This window comes from Chenopodium quinoa, unplaced genomic scaffold (genome assembly GCF_001683475.1).
Source record: "Chenopodium quinoa cultivar QQ74 unplaced genomic scaffold, ASM168347v1, whole genome shotgun sequence".
Lineage (NCBI taxonomy): Eukaryota > Viridiplantae > Streptophyta > Magnoliopsida > Caryophyllales > Amaranthaceae > Chenopodium > Chenopodium quinoa.
In genome coordinates this window covers 3122264-3137843 of record NW_018742738.1, presented here as the reverse complement: position 1 = coordinate 3137843, position 15580 = coordinate 3122264, and positions in this window count along the sequence as shown.

Sequence of the window (15580 nt, the reverse complement as noted above, 5' to 3'; positions counted from 1 at the left end):
AGAATGGAGCATCAACCTTGGGTATTATGTTATAAACTTTTTTACTTTTACTTAGGTATGTGATACCAAGTTGCATTGTTAAACATTATGAATGTTGCCCGGGGATTGCAAGTGAGTGAGGTAAGCAATGGAAATGGAGCCTGAAGGTGCACTAGAATTGTTTAAATTTCTAGAAATAGCTTCATAGTTTTATTTTCTGATCAGTTTATCATGATTTAAGAACAATTTCCAGTTTTTGATGAGACAATATTTTGGTTTTCTGTTAGAATACTGATTTGGTTTACTTGGCTTGGACAAGTGTTGATCCATGACCAAGGTAATAGATTGATTTCATTTTGCTAGATACGAGTTAATTTTATTTCATGACATTGATATAAGTAGACCACAAAAGAAAAAGTAAACCTTTGTCATGTTTTCCATGCAGCGTGAGGCTATTGAGAAACTAACTGCAAATGAGGATGTTGCGGACATGGTGGATGAACATGTTTCTGGTATTGAAATAGATACTTCGGTTTGTGACAGATTGGAGGGCTGTAAAAGGGTTAGAATTGAAATTAACACCTTTGTTTTTTTTAGTTGTTTTAGTTGTGTTATGTTTTTCTGATTTATGTTCAGAAAAAATATCATGTACTAATTGAACTGTAAATTTGCAGATTTTCTGTCTAGTATTTCATGAGGGCAGATGGACGTTATACATGATAAGTTTGAAGAAAGAAAGAATATATGTGTTTGACACCAAATATGCATATCCCCACAATTATCACTGTAAAATGCTCCCCTATGTGGTAAGTTCTTCGAGTGAACACAATTTACATCTTTGAGTTAATACATTAAACAGAAACTATATATTACTAAGTAACCACTAATAATATATTGTAACAGGTACATTATGCAGAAAGGGTATTGTCGGTGTTTTTTGATAACGACCAGCCACAGTTGACATCCTTTGGAGTTAAAAATGTCAAAGATATTCCCATGGAAAAAAAAACCTTAAGACTCGGGAATGTTATGCATGCTGTTTTTGTACAACCTATTAACCTCCCATGCCAACTCCAGGGTGCATGTAAGTATTACATGTCTTAACACATCGGTGCCCCTCTTTGTACGTGTCCTAAGACTTGTTGATTTTCATTTGTTCTAAGGCATATGATGGTGATGAAGAGCGATACAGGGTGAAGTTGTGTTCTGACATTCTAATGGAAGATATGAACGAAATCCGTTATTCCGTGTGGGAAATGGTCAAGGGTGTTTGATTAACAGGACAAATTTGTAAATTTATACCTGTTACTAAAATCTTATTTTGTGTTTTATGTAACTACTTCAACTGATAGTAATTCATACCTATAATGTAAATAGTTGTACTTAAGGTACATGGGATGAATTTTATTTCAATAGTAGCACCTTAATGCAGAACAAACCTTAAGGTGTCTTCTTTCATATTGAAGAAAAGCTTGCTTAAAATTATATTGTGGTTATACAACTTTTAAATTACCCGTGTAGGCATATGTAGGAAAAAATTGTACGTCTTTATACAATGTCATGATAAAAATACTCGATGTGATAGTAGCAACAACTAAATAGTAATACCGTAACTCCAACATTAACTAAACTTCCCTAGCTTGAGGATTGACTAAATCATCATATTATATTGGTAACGGAAACGAATAATAAAATTTCTTCTCGAATAATTTTAAAAAAGGTAACAAAAGAACGGATATCATGTTGTAGATTCATGATGAACGAGGGAAAGAATATCAACAAAATAGAGACTTATGTACTAATGATTAATGCCACCAACTTAATAAAGTAACTTATGTACGGTGATGATTAATATTTTAATAAAAATAACAAAATTACCCTTAGTGACCGTTAATGTAAATGTATTTATTATCCATCCATATTCCATGCCCTTAAGTAGACCTGGCAAACGGGTCATTTGGGTTTGGTATGGGCCGAGAAAATTTCGGGATTCAAATTGATTTCGGGACGAGTGGTAATTGGGTTGGGTCGGGTGTCGGGTCAACAATTCGGTCGGGTCAGTTTGGATCGGGTCAATTTTTAAGTCAGGTAAGTTTGGGTAGGTTAGTTTTTGGGTCTAATATTCGGGTCAACTTCGAGTCGAGTCATATTTGGGTGATTCATTGGGTTACATTCAACTCTGTATATATATTTTGTTTATTTTTTGACGAAAAACACACTATATTTATCAAGGCTATTTTATTCATGAATTACAATAATTTTTTGACTTTTATTAACCTTATTTTTGTTTATGTTTGTGTGTGTTTAGACTGACAATACTTTCAGGATCTCCTGAAACTAAGAGGGATGCTCTCACTAATTGATTTATACCTCACTCTCAAATTGATCTTAGTTTTAATACGTACTCTTATTATCATTGTCATCGTTGTAATAATTTCTTTGAATTATTCTTATACTCCCTCCGTCCTAAATTACTCTTAACGATTTGACATTTTGCACTATTCTCATATCTCACTTTGACCATCTTTTTTAGCTATTACTAGTATATGAAAGTAAATGTAGTCATGTAAGATGTTTTGGGTCTATTTTAATGTATAATTTCATATTATAAACTTTTTATAACTTATATAATTATTTTCTAAAAGAAGTTAAAAGACGGGTCATTTTTGGGTCGGCTCAACTTCGGGTCCCGGGTACACTTCGAGTCGGGACATCTCAGGTCGGTTCGTTTCGGGTTGGGCCATTCTGGGTTTTGGGTCAAGGTCGGGTCGATTCCACTTCGAGTCGGGTAAGGGTCGGGTCGGGTGAATTCGGGTTTTGGATCAATTTCGGGTCACTGGTTTCGGGTCGATTTTGGTTATTGGTCGAGTCATTCAGGTCAGGTCATCGGGTCTGGGACAGGATTGCAAGGTCTACCCTTGAGAAATGAAATTGTTTCTTTCAAAAAACAAAAGAACCAACAAAAAAATTGTTAGAAACCAATTTTCATTGTTACCAAACAAATTCTTGTATTTTAAAACAATAAGAACATTATACTAAAAATTATAAATTATACTTTGTATTAGAACTAACAATTCCATATATTGGCTATTTGGAAGCAAACATCTGACAAATTGCAAATTTAGAACTTCAATTGACACAATTCGGAACAATGAATTAAGCTATTTGGAATCAAACATCTGTGAAATTGCAAAATGGATTAGCAGACATCGCAAGTAGATGAGAATTATCACAAACGTACAATGTGGAGTGCAAACTTAAAAATTATAGAGTGTAAACTTCAACATACAATGTTAATTTTTAGGCTCTTATTATGAAGTGCTAAAGTGCATCTTAGTAATTCAGTTCTTATTGAGTGTTCGTCATTAATGTGTTGTGATCGATCTTAACTTTGTTGTTTTGGTCGAATGTGCACAGCGAAGATCGTTGTTGACTGACGATCTATTACGGAAGGAGTTATGGATAGTGTAATACATAGTAAAAACACGTCTTAAATAATAATCGAAGTTATTTTACATCCCCAAATTTAAGTAAAAATGAATTTAAGTTATTTTGTAGGCTGATGAGTTACTTGTATATACATATTTAGTATTTAGAAACAAAACGTCTTAAATAATAAGCATTAATAAATTGTGTGAAACATTTATGGATATGAGACTTGGCTTATAACTTTTCCTGCCAAATTAGAACTTGTGTGCATTAGTGACTTGAATTTGGAGGGAAATGTACTAGTATAAATCAGGAAAAGCAAGATAATATATTAAATTTGTGTCCACAAAAATCAGGCAAAAAATAGACATTTAACCATTGCAAAGCAAACCTCTGTTAGTCATAAAATTAGAATGCATCCTTCACAGATGAAAAAAGAGTGTCAAATGTCGCAGGAAAATAATGCAGTGGATTGGCCGCAACTTTCGAAGATCTAATTTTTCCAAGAGTGAAGGGAATATTCGATATTTTGAAGATACAAGCTTTAAATAAGAAATGGCTCTACAAAGCTGGTAAGAGAATTTGTATGCAAGAGAACATTGATTGGAGTGAATTGGAAAAGATATGTGCCCGTCCAACAAATACATGCATTGTCCCTCATGAAAACATTGAGGAAATGAAATTTTGTGATAAATGTTCGTGGATAGCAAGCTGTCGCAAACAGGTTTTCAATCTAGGTCAGCAGTACTATGTTGACACTAGTGGTGGACAAAATTAGTATTTTGAAGGTCAGACATGGCCTTGGAAGGAATGCATGAAGGAAGAGCAGCGGAGGAAGAAGTTAAAGATATTTATCCTTGTTGGTTACGCTTCTAAGTAACATACTAGATGGATTTTTTAAATTTATAATGTAAGGCAATATAATTTTCCAATGTAATCAATACCCAGATGCATTACTATTTACATTAATATTAATTTTCATTATTAAAAGTACACTTCTTAGATTATTTTAAGTTTTACGCGTGATACAAACTCAACTAACGTTAATATTAAACGTATCAATTATATTTTTCAGGAATATTATTACAACGCGTCAAAATACATAATGGCTAAAATCGGAAATGGAATCATAACAAACACAATATACTTGTATAAATAAAAAACGAAGATCAAAGAAATCATACGGAAATCAATATTCAGGCCAGAGTAAGCCCTATCAATCATCCAATATTTGTTATGAAATCACAAGGAAATTAATATCCAGGCCAGAATTAGAAAACAATTTATCTGAGCGAGCATATGTTTGAATTCAATTAATATGATATTATTACTATATGTGTTGTTGTCAGTACCAGCGTATCCACTGCATATATCATTTAAAAATATTTTGTTACTATAAAATTGTCTATCATATTCATATGTGAAATATTTATCAACTGGTACATATATACTGATCGGTACATATCAACCAACCGTCTCCTTTCTCCATGTCCCTATATATATATATATATATATATATATATATATATATATATATATATATATATATATATATATATATATATATATATATATATATATATATATATATATATATATATATATATACACCATGCAATACTAGAATACAAACACAATTTTATATAGATAATATTAGGATTGGTTAGTAAGAATGGATCGTCGTGATCATTAAGAAAAAGATTCTAAATCGGATGAGAGTAAGAAAGACAAAGGAAAGAGACCACTTGTAGAAGAGGATTCACTACAAGAGTGTGATCTTCATGTTCGTAAGAAAAGAAATTTTGAAAATTTAGTCCCATATATTCTCACATTTTATATTACAAGTGTTATTATTTTTATACATTTTTTTATCTAAAGTTATTACATGATGATTATGTAAAATATTTGATATCCTGATAGAAAGAATGTTCAAAGACTAACAAGGAAATTAAGAAGGAAATAAAAAGTGGTTATCAAATAAGGATAAAAAAAATGAGTAAGTTGGCTCCGTGGGGTGCATCACTCAAGCCAAAAGGATTATTATCTCAATCATGCGAAAAACATGATATACTACCAAACGATGAAAAGGGTTTAGCACCCTTCGTTTGGGATGAATCTATGATGCACCATATATGGAAGAAATTAAGCCAAAAGGATCTTGCAAGGTGTATGGTAGTATTTAAGGAATGGGCAAGGGCTATTCCTTGGTGGAAGCGCGCCATGGATGATAACCGTAATTGTGGGTGTGAGAGGAAGATTAAAAAAATAAGGAAGTTGGGTTCCTGGGGTGGATCAATCAAGCCAAATGGATTATTCTTTCAATTATGCGACAAACATGATATATTACCAAATGATTACAACGGTATAGCCTCTTTCTTTTCGGATGAATCTGTGATGCATCACATTTGGATGAAATTATGCCAAAAGAATCTTGCAAAGTGCATGGCTGTATGTAGGGAATGGGGAAGGGCTATTCCATGGTGGATTCACACCATGGGTTACTACAGTTGGTATCATCAAATGTGGCCTGGACGAGGTTTAGGAAAAGATATCAAAGTTCCCATAGATTTCAATTGGAGTGATGATGAAACGTGCTACGACGATGATGACGAAACAAGCTCTGATGGTGAAGATGAATCTAATTAAATTGAATTATATATTAAGATGCATCAAAAAAAATATTAATATGTTATATTAGTAATGTAGTAATAGTATCTATTTTATTGTTGTATGTAATTTTAATTTTTCATATTATATTCATTATAACTAATAAATCATACATTTTTTTACTATAATACGAAATTTTTGGTGAGTTTTACATGATTACACATTTTAACACATCATGTTTAAGGGACCGTTTGGTAAAGTAATTTTAGGTGTAGGAAACAGATTCAATTATGTGTTTTTATTTCTTGTTATTTGGTATGGGTTTACAGTAACAAATACTGTCTCCTAAGGGTAACAAAATCCCTGAATTTGTTATCTTTGACAAATTAGTGGAAATAAAATAAGTTTCCTTACTCAATCAGTCAAATTGTTTCCATTCCACTAGGGTAACAAACATATAATAAAGGTAACATTCCTCATTATCCTTTCCACTACTTATTTAAATCATTTCCGCTACTTAATTGAATCCTTTCCGTTTCATTTACAATGTTTATACCATACACCCCTATGTAACTTTCTATCTTTTACAAAACTGACATTCTTTGTTAAAACACATACTTATTTGATTGTAACACCATATGTTTCAATTTCGACATTGTGAAGTGTAACACCATATGTTTCAATTTTGACATTGTGAATCGAATTGGTAACTAATTTTCGTCGTTGGTACTTATAGTGTTGAGTGCAATCGACCATCAATGAAATACGTTGTTAGAAAATAATAAACTACAGAACTATTGACACATGTTATGGTTAGCTAAGTTTATTGTATGTATTCCAAAAGAGGAGACTTTTCCTTGTTACCCTCCACAACATTAGTATGGGTTTTCAATTTCTGTGTATTCTGGTAGTGAATGAACAAATCCTGATATCATAATTTCAACATTAAAAGCCTGTTAGTTAAAAAGTTCGTTAAGGGAATACGTTACATAAAATCAATTATTAACAAATATTTTGAATACATACATATAATTGATAATTATATATACAAGGGACCTTAATACAGTATATATTCACGGACCTGCATCACTCGTTACTGTAACATGCTGGAAATCAGCAGATGGGCTGTTTCACGGCCTTCCCTACGCCTTTTGGCTCAGGTGAGGAGACTCTATAGACTGGGTAAGAACTTTGGGGTACACTTCTTTTTTGTAGTCATTTTCACCCCTGCATGAAACGATTACATTTCCCTTACCAAGCGACACTTATGTAGTTACCGCTAAAGCGTATGATGTTACCGAACTACTCATTTTACTGTCGTACGACAGTTAACGGGGGCGGTCGTGAAATTAATCAGTTGAACTTGGTCGTGGATTAAAATTTTAAGCCAATTCCAGGAAAAGGGACACTAAACCCGAAGCTAACGTTACTATGACCACATCTAAATGGAACGGAAGATAATCAACTTTGTCGCACGGTTAAGTGATTAGGCCTACACCAAACTAAAGGCCACGGAAAATAAATCACCCTACTGATCTTGTAGTTTACTATGTTTGAGAAATTCAAACATATTCTTACCTCAACCAATAATAAGTGTGGGGCAACCCTACCTTGTTCAATTCGCGCTATACCTATCACAATTTCAAAAAAAAAAGAAACATTATTTGTCATAAAGGAGACAAGTATTGAGACGATTACTCAAAGCTTAGGCTACGCAAGCAACAACAGATAAAATTGATATAAGTCTCAGAATGAAACCCCTTACACTAGATAAAATTCACACCACTTGGAAATTTTTTATGTGGAGTGTTGTTGTATGTGGAGGATAGAATTGAAGGCTTGTTAATCCTGAGTCAAATTGATTTTGGTAATTTGGGTTATTTCTTTTTAGGCTACGAAAGTTTTTACGAGTTAGGAATTTAAAAACAAAATTGTTTGATGTTGGAATTTCATATCTGCAACGGAGAATATCTGTCCAAGGCTTAGTCCCCAAAACGATCATTGGGAAATGTTTGAAACAATTCCTAAGGATCAAGTAAATTGTCAGATTTGCAGAGTTCAATATGAGATGCACAATCTATTCGCACATTAGGAAAAAAACATCATTGCTTAGTGCTATCTTATATCTTGTATTTCTGCATATTTAGATTAAAAAATAATGTGGACATCATGTATCAAGTTGATGAGTGACATTTATGTCACTCTTAGGGAGTAGTTTTAGAGTTATTTCCGTGTTTATTTTCCCTTTTATTCTCTAGTTTTTTTTTAATAAAGTTTCTAGTTTATTTCTTAGTTTTAGTATGTTTTATTTTAATTTCTTTATTTAATTGGTTTCTAGTTTATTTTCGTATTTTATTTGCTTTCGATTTATTTTATTTCGTTCCTTTTCTTTTTTACTTTCATAGTTTTTATTAGTTTTAAGTTTATTTTGTTATTTATTTTATTTTATTTACTTGTATAGTTTTATTTAATTTTTATTAGTTTAGTGTTATTTCTCTTTTTCTATTTTACTTTATTTATTCCTAATTTATTTATTTCATTTTATTTATCTTGATTTCTCCTCGGTTTTGTGTTTAGGGTCCCGGGTTTCATGTCAAGTGAGTTCGGAATTCGGGGACGAGACAAAGTGTGTGCCTTTACTTTGCTGGCTGCTGCCCACCTCCTATCCTTCACCCACCTCTTTCTTAACCTCCACCACACCAATTGGAACCCCCCCTGCTCCAGCAATAACAACAGCAACCAAACCCACACATAACTCACCACTCCAGCTCCCACGCAATTGCACCACTGCAACAATCAACCAACACCCCGCAACACCAAGCTCCCCTGCTATAACCACCTAGCAAACTTAACAGCCACAAACCGCAGCCACCAACCTTTCCCCTGCTCCCTCACTCAACCAACCAACCACCAACCCGCATCTTCACCTTCAGCCATCCCGCAACATCCCTCACACCAGCCACAAACCAACAGCAGCACCACCTACAACCAATTCACAAACCACCAAAATTCGTACCAATTAACCTCCTCCGTCCACCCTTCACGCAGGAACACCACCAAAACCAGAGCAGCCCGCATCTTCAATTCTCCAGCCACCACTGCTGTCTCCAATCACCACCAATCACCCTTAATTGCAGTAGCCCTTCACCGCACCTCTTCCTTGCAATTCCCGGCCACCGCAAACCTTAATCAACCCCATCAATTCGCACAAGCATCAACCAAATTCAGAGCAATTCAAGTTCATTTGGGTTAAAGCAAACCGCATAGGAGTTCGGTCGAAGTGCCAGTCAGAAACTTTCGAAGTTTTCTAAATTGAAGAGGTGTGGTCGAACACACCCATGGTTTGACCGATCAACCCCGTAGTTCGGCCACACCAACCCATGGTTCGACCGAACCATTTAATGAGCTTCGCACATGATGTTTAATAAGATCAAACGATTGACATTGAAGGTTGAAGCGAGGATAGCCATTGATGGAGTTGATGAATGGTGATGAAAGTTAAGGGCAGCGAATTAAGAAGAAATGGAATAATTTTGGGGGGGGGGTGTCTGATGTTTAAATTTTGGGGATTTATTTTTCCTTTTTCTTTTATTTTTTATTTCTTTTCCTTTCCCTTTTCTTATTTTCTTTCTTTAGTTTTATTTTCTTTCTTTAGTTTTATTTTATTTCTTTTTATTTTACTTTTCTTTCTTTACTTATTTTCCTTCTTTTATTTTTCTTATTTTGGCTAGCTTAGTATAAATACCCAATTTTGGGGTAATTAGAATAAACATGAAATATTCAATTAACATTTATTCTATTCTCTAATTAGTTTTTAGGAGAGCTTCTCTCTCTAGGTTTAGGTTAGGATTAGAGTAGTTTAGAGAGAGAAAGTGAGGGTTTCACCATTGTTGAGCTTGGATATTGAAGAAGAAGATTGATCATCTTGTTTGTAGATTTTCACATTCAATCAATGAGAATCTCTAACTCCCTCTCCTCTATTTTATTTGCTTTCTTTTGATTATTATTTTTGTTGTTGGTATTGCTTGTTAATCATGTTGATTCTTGATTATTTGTTGATTAATCTTGTTGTTATCATGATTAGTGAGTAATTCCCCCATTAAGGGGATGGTTGTGGTGTAGTTGGATCTTGAGCATGTTCTAGGTTTAGAATTGATTTATTTGTGATTAAAGTCTTTATATGCTTGATATTCTTTGATCTTCTTGCAAGTGCACATTGTTGGTTGATTAAAGGTGAATCTTTGCTAACAAGAAATAGAAGTTGACTTAGTTAAGGTTCATTACTATCGATTGTTCTTTAATAGTACCTCCTAGTATATGGTTCTAATGTGGAAACATAGAAGCTATGTTAGGAGAAGCCAATATACTCCGGAAGGCGGCTAGATTAGATCCTTAACTTCGATATTCGAGCATGTTTAGTGCATAATTAATTCAATTTATATTCCTTTGTTTATGTTCAAGTGAATGCTATACCTAAACCATTTCTCTTAGAGTTTTATTTCTTATTTTAGCATCTTTAGACTTTAGTTTATTTATCTCCTATTCCGGACTAGCTTAATTGTCGATAACATATGGTGGTGTTTATTCGTTCCCTGTGATTCGACCCCTATGCTTGCATTATACTCGTATTAGGTTTGTTTAGGTTGTATAAATTGTATTTGATCTAGGGGTAGACAATTGACGACGCGTTTATTCCCTTGTCACAAGTTATATTGTATCAATTAATCACATGATTGTAATATACAAGTATTAACTTGTGTGTTCTTGCTTTACTTTCATGTTATTTTAAAATATGAAATTTACTCAGTATAAAAAATTCTATGACCAGAAAGACTCGGTATTACACCTATACGGTTACATGTTAACTTACTCCGTGATGAATTGCATTTTGTGATTAAAGACAACTTAATGTTGCAAGATGGTACATTGGTGCTAGTAAGTATACTATTCAGTAACAAACGGAATAAGATATCGACACTATAATGCATCCTAATGTTATGAAATTAACAAGATGGTGTTACTAAATAATATACTTTAATTAAAAAATATAAAGTCACCTACAAGGGGTACCAATTTGAACAGGTATGTATATGTTAACCGTTATAAAACTTTTATATATAACTTAAGATTTGGTTATAACACAATGTTTGAAAGATAAGTGTATTATAAATGGATGTAATTTTTAAGAAATTTTTCTCCAACGAATTTTATTTACGACGGAAGTGACTACATAAATACCGCTTAGTAAGGGGAATCTAGTGTAAGGCGTTTCATTCGGAGACTTACATCAATTTTATCTGCTGGTGCTTGCGTAATACATATAATTTTTCTCCTTTATGACAAATATTTTTTTCTTCTTCTTGACATTGTGATAGTTATAGCGCGAATTGAACAAGGTAGGGTTGCCCCAAACTTATTATTGGCTGAGTGAAGAATATGTTTGAATTGCTCAAACATAGTAAACTACAAGATCCCGTTAACGGGAATCACACCACCAGCCTCTCTCCGACTGTGAGAAAATAAATTGGTGGGCACCGTTGTTTAATTTATTCACTATATTTTAAATTTACAAGTAACAAAAAAAATTGTCCAATGAGACAGACGACATCATGTCGCTTATTTTTATAATAGTGTCCCTTTTGTAGTATTATTTACACGTAACTGTCTATGCCAATGTTAAATTTTGTATTTTTTATTACACCTAAAAAATTTCCAGTTACTGGACTACAAGTATTTTTACCAATCTATAATTATTATTTTCAGATTAAACCTTATTTTTACAAAACTTAAATGATAATGTCCCGATTAAACATTATTTTTACCGATTCTCTTTTCTTTTTTTTATTATTATTTTAATACATATATATATATATATATATATATATATATATATATATATATAATAAATGGATCTAATTTAAAGAACTCTTTTTACCAACGATTTATATGACGGAAGTAACTACATAAGTACCGCTTGGTAAGGGAAGTTTAATCGTTTTGTGCAGGTACCGGAAACTTAGCGTGCCCAGTGGTGCGCATACAGTCCGCTGCACGTATTCCGTAGGGATGCTTTATTTTTCGTGCCCTTTAGTTGGGTGTAGGCCTAATCACTTATATAAGCGACGAAGTTGTTTATCTTCCGTGCCATTTAGATGTGGTCACATTAACGGCAGCTTCGGGTTTAGTATTCCTTTTCCCGGAATTGGCTGATAATTTTTATCCCCGACCAAGTTCAATCTATTAATTTCATGACCGCCCTAGTTAACTGACTTACGACAGTGAAATGGGTAGTTCAGTAACAGCATATACTTTAGAAGTAACTACATAAGTGTCTCTTGGTATGGGAAATGTAATAGTTTCATGTAGGGGTGACAATGACTTCAAAAAAGCAGGTAACACGAAGTTCAAGCCCAGTTTTGAGGGTCGCGTCAGCTGAGCCCAAAGGTGTAGGGAAGGCCATGAAACAACCCATTCGCTTATTTCCCGCATACTACGGTAACGAGGGATGCAGGCCCGGCTGCCAAACTAGCCTTATCTCATCTTCCCCTGACTGATGGCGAGTTTCTTGAAACATTTTTGGGAACGACGACAGCAATCGAAATCTCTAACAGGGGTGCTTAGGCACGTGTTCACTCTTTCTACTTTAATGTGATTAAGCGCCAACGTAACAACTTCGTCTGAAAATGAAGTTGTACCGTATAAACTCCTCTTTTTAGTCGAACACACATCGGTATGGCTTTATCGTTTGAGCATGTCATCCAAAGAAAAATTCAACTGCGCCAGCTCGAGCAGTTACGAGTTCGAGAGGGACCAAGGAACGCGAACGCATTTTATGGTCATCGAGAAACACCTCCTCGCGGTTTTCTTTTTTTCAATTAACGTCTGCGGTAGGATACATTTGCCTTTGTATTGATCCTATGACAAGTGCGGGGAACCCCCCCTACTTCGTGCGATTAGTTCCCTAGCCGTCACAATGGCAAATTTATGTTAGTTCCAATTAAGGTTTATCGTTACTATAAATTAGATTATGATACCAATAAAAGTTGTTAGTCACTATTACAATGTTTGCGGTAGGGTACGTATGCCTTTGTATTTAGCCGATGACAAGTAAAGGGAAACCCCTCCCTGTTCGATTTGTGCCCTAACCGTCACAAGCGTGTAATCAGTGCACATGTGTTTACTTCCTGGTAATCTAGTGTAAGGCGTTTCATTCGAAGACTTATATCGATTTTATCTGCCGGTGCTTGCGTAGCCTAAGCTTTGAATAATCGTCTCAATACTTTTCTCCTTTATGACAAATAATTTTTCTTTTTTCTTGAAATTGTGATAGTTATAGCGCGAATTGAACAAGGTAGGGTTGACCCACACTTATTATTGGATGAGTGAAGAATATGTTTGAATTGCTCCAACATAGTACACTACAAGATCCCGATAATGGGAATCACACCACTAGCCTCACTCCGGCTATGAGAAAATAATTTGGTGGGCACCGTTGTTTATTTTATTCACTATATTTTAAATTTACATGTAACAAAAAAAATTTGCAATGAGACAGACGACATCATGTCGCTTATTTGTATAATAGTGTCCCTTTTGTAGTATTATTTGCACGTAAATGTCTATGCCAATGTTAAATTTTGTATTTTTAATTACACCTAAAAAATTTCCAGTTACTGGACTACAAGTATTTTTACCAATCTATAATGATTAGTTTTCGATTAAACCTTATTTTTACCAAACTAAAATGATAAGTACCGCTTGGTAAGGGAAATTTAATCGTTTCGTGCAGGTACCGGAAACCTTAGCATGCCCAGCAGTGTGCATACAGTCCGCTGCACGTATTCCGTAGGGATGATTTAATTTACGTGCCCTTTAGTTAGGAGTAGGCCAAATCACTTAAACGAGCGACGAAGCTGATTATCTTCCATGTTATTTAGATGTGGTCACAGTAACGGAAGCTTCGGGTTTAGTATCCCTTTTCCCGGAATCGGCTTACAATTTTAGTTTGCGACACAGTTCAATCGATTAATTTCACGATCGCCCCCGTTAACTGTCGTACGATGGTGAAATGGGTAGTTCGGTAAGAGCATATGCTTTAGCGGTAACAACATAAGTGCCGCTTGGTAAAGGACATGTAATCGTTTCATGCAGGGGCGACAATGAATTAAAAAAAGCAGTGTACCCCGAAGTTCTAACCCAGTCTAGAGGGTCTTGTCAGTTGGGCCCGAAGGCATAGGGAAGGCCATGAAACAACCCATCCGCTTATTTCCCGCATACTACAGTAACGAGCGATGCAGGCTCGGCTGCCAAACTAGCCTTCTCACATCCACCTCTGAGTGAGTGGCGAGATTCTTGGAACATTTAAGGGAACGCTGAAAGCTGTCAAAATTGTTGAGAGGGGTGCTTAGGCACGTGTTCACTCCGTCTACCTTGAAATCCCACCGACCACCTAACTAAATGCGATCAATCGTCAGCGTAACAACTTCGTCCGAAAATGAAGTTGTACCTTGGAAACTCCTATTTTTAGCTAACAAAAAATCGGTACGGCTTTATCGTTTAAATCACGGTATCGGAAGAAAAATTCAACTTCCCCAGCTCGAGCGGTTATGAGTTCGAGAGGGACCAAGGAACGCGGACGCATTTTATGGTCATCGAGAAACACCTCAACGCGGTTTTCTTTTTTCCAATTAACGTTTGCGGTAGGATACGTGTGCCTTTGTATTGAGCCTATGAAAAGTGCGGGGAAACCCCCCCACCCCCCACACACCCCGTGCGATTAGTGCCCTAGCCGTCACAATGTCAACTTTATTTTAACACCAATTAAGGTTTACCGTGACTATAAATTAGATTATGATACCAATAAAAGTCTTTTTCCACTAATACAATACCTTACTTCGGATTGAAATTAAACTGCTTATCAAAATTTATTTTAACACATTCAGGGATGTACTCGATCCCAACACAATTGATTGTATCAATCCGTCAATATTACTGTTGCATAAACTCAACTCTGTAATACCAAATCTTTAGCAACGGATTCAAACCTATATATGATACGTATTCCACGCGGTTTTCTTCTTTCCAATCAATGTCTGCGGCGGGTTACGTATTCCTTTGTATTTACCCAATGACAAGTGCGGGGCAACCCCACCTTGTTCGATTTGTGCCCTAACCGTCACGAGCGTTTAATCTGTGCACATTTGTTTACTTCTTGATAATCTAGTGTAAGGGGTTTCATTCGGAGACTTATATCAATTATATCTGCCGGTGCTTGCGTAGCATAAGCTTTGAGTAGTTGTCTCAATACTTGTCTCCTTTATGACAAATAATTTTTCTTTTTTCTTGAAATTGTGATAGTTATAGCGCGAATTGAACAAGGTAGGGTTGCCCCACATTTATTATTGGATGAGTGAAGAATATGTTTGAATTGCTACAACATAGTACACTACAAGATCCCGTTAACGAGAATCACACCACTAGCCTCTCTCCGGCTTTGAGAAAATAAATTGGTGGGAACCGTTGTTTAATTTATTCACTTTATTTTAAATTTACAAGTATCAAAAAA